Genomic DNA, 743 nt, shown 5'->3' on the forward strand with positions numbered 1-743 from the left:
CCCCAGAATAAAGTCGGTTTTGATTAGTTTTTGTTTTAAGTTTTAACATTATTCACGTTTTTTTTAATAGCCTCTTAGAACTTAGGGACTGCTTACTTTATTTTTAAAAATAGACAAAAAACTGTAAGCCTTCATGATATATAAAAACTCTGTATATATTGTATTAAATAGAATGAATTTGAAGAAAAATATTTATATCTTATATTAAATGTTTAATACAACAAAACATCAAGCCTGTACCACTATGTGGGGTTCGGCTACGATTGTATCCTTTTTCGCAAAAATTTTTAAAGATTCATGTCATGATTATTCGACAAGTTTTACGCTGGTTGTCGACTATCTACCGAATCCCCTACTTTTCTCATTCATGACTTTTAGGACCTGGCAACGGTAGTGTTTATTAAATGTTTAGTGAAGTATATAAAAAATGGCGAACATGATTAAGATCCTTTTGGGTTGTCATAGCCCCTAGTCTACTTTGTCATAGGATGTTAGTGGACCCAACCAAAGAGATTTTATAGATTTGGGGTGGATTATAAAGGAGACAAGTTTAAGTTAGTCTTAGCAAGTACATGAGCATCAATATTTTATTTTTTTATGTTTGACCTTGTTACCTCTACCAGTTTTTTGAAGAGGATTGTGCTTGATCTAAGTTTATTTTATTTCTTGTTCATGCAACATTCTAGACAATAAGTTCAAACATTTAATATAACTTATCGAAGCACATGCAACAAACTTATTTT

This window comes from Dendrobium catenatum, unplaced genomic scaffold, assembly GCF_001605985.2.
Source record: "Dendrobium catenatum unplaced genomic scaffold, ASM160598v2 fragScaff_scaffold_1035, whole genome shotgun sequence".
Classification (NCBI taxonomy): domain Eukaryota; kingdom Viridiplantae; phylum Streptophyta; class Magnoliopsida; order Asparagales; family Orchidaceae; genus Dendrobium; species Dendrobium catenatum.